Source organism: Etheostoma cragini, chromosome 21 (genome assembly GCF_013103735.1).
Source record: "Etheostoma cragini isolate CJK2018 chromosome 21, CSU_Ecrag_1.0, whole genome shotgun sequence".
In the NCBI taxonomy this organism is placed as follows: domain Eukaryota; kingdom Metazoa; phylum Chordata; class Actinopteri; order Perciformes; family Percidae; genus Etheostoma; species Etheostoma cragini.
In genome coordinates this window covers 1,320,711-1,322,010 of record NC_048427.1, presented here as the reverse complement: position 1 = coordinate 1,322,010, position 1,300 = coordinate 1,320,711, and the positions used below count along the sequence as shown (strand labels likewise).

At 41.7% G+C, this 1,300-nt stretch overlaps 1 long non-coding RNA gene across 1 annotated transcript in view; it reads right to left on the bottom strand.

Moving 5' to 3' along the window:
- Nucleotides 1-336: 336 nt before the first annotated feature.
- The window catches only part of LOC117937015, a 15,591-nt gene continuing 14,627 nt past the window's right edge, over nt 337-1,300 (bottom strand). The window contains exon 4 of the long non-coding RNA XR_004655078.1: nt 337-485. This is a non-coding gene — a long non-coding RNA (uncharacterized LOC117937015). The remainder of the gene's footprint in view (nt 486-1,300) is intronic.

Sequence of the window (1,300 nt, the reverse complement as noted above, 5' to 3'; positions counted from 1 at the left end):
ATAGACCTTAGTGGTCCCCTAATACTGTATCTGAAGTCTCTTTATATAGACCTTAGTGGTCCCCTAATACTGTATCTGCAGTCTCTTTATTTATAGATCTTAGTGTTTTTTTTTTTTTTAAACAGCTTCTCCATTTTCACCCATTTTCTATTTTTAAAACTAAATATAGTCGTGCAATGTCAATTTTTCAGACACAAATCAATGACAAAGAAAATCCTTAATTGCACTCTGTAAAAAAATAAAAAAAAATAAAAACATTTCGCTGTCATTTAGTCAAAGTTAATTGGCGAAATTCAAGCTGAAGAAGAAGAAGAAGAAGAAGTCTCTGGGCACGACTGTTGGATCAAATCATGTTTATTAATGTGTTCAGGAAATCCCCACAGAACAGTTTACAGGGGAACGTACAGATTTACAATCATTCTCGACAGAAGTGCCAGCGTAACCCCCACGGTTTCGACACTGAGACCGCCTGCTGAACCTCACACCTTATCCCCCTTTAAAAACTGGTCTACCACCAAGTCCTCCCAGCTCACCGACAGAGTACTTGCTGCGTTGGTCTTTTCAGTCACGAAGAATGCGGCGCTATAACGCGTAGTAGCCTGTCAACGCCCAGACACTCGAAACTAGGTTCCCTGTCTTCATGTCTGGGCCGTTCACAGATCAAGAGCCTTCATATTTGGTGCCAATCCTTCATCCCAAACCAGGAAAAATTAACACAGCCGGATGCTTTTCGGGAACTGCCAACCGTTAGTGAGAAAGAAAAAACAACAGCCTCCGGCCCTCAAAAAGGATGGACGCACTACTTTCAGATACAGGATTTGTCATACTGCTCAAAATGCATTTGGTTCAGCAGTCAAAAGTACAAATAGAAATGCTAAAACTAGTTACAGAACAAAAAGAAAAGAAAAAACAAAAACACATGTAACGTCTCTGAAAGGAATAACATGTGAAGCGTGTGAATGTATCGGGACACCTGTCTCAGGTAACCGGCTGTTAAGGTTGTGAAATGCCCAACACCTCGTATTTGACCTGCGTGGAGTAGGACAAACTGTCAGAAAATGATCATTTTTGGACTGAAGGTTGTGTCGAAAAAAAAAAATCTAAATTTCATCCAGGGAATTCCATGCAAACCATTTAAAAATGTCATATAGTGCCAGATTTGTAATTTTTAAAAGTAGGTTTTAATTATTATTTTTCCTTTTTAAATTGTTGGCTTTGTGCTTCACGGCCTCGCATGGTGGTGGTGGGTGGTGGTGGGTGTGGGGGGGGGGGGGGGGGGGGGGGGGGGGGGGGGGGGGGG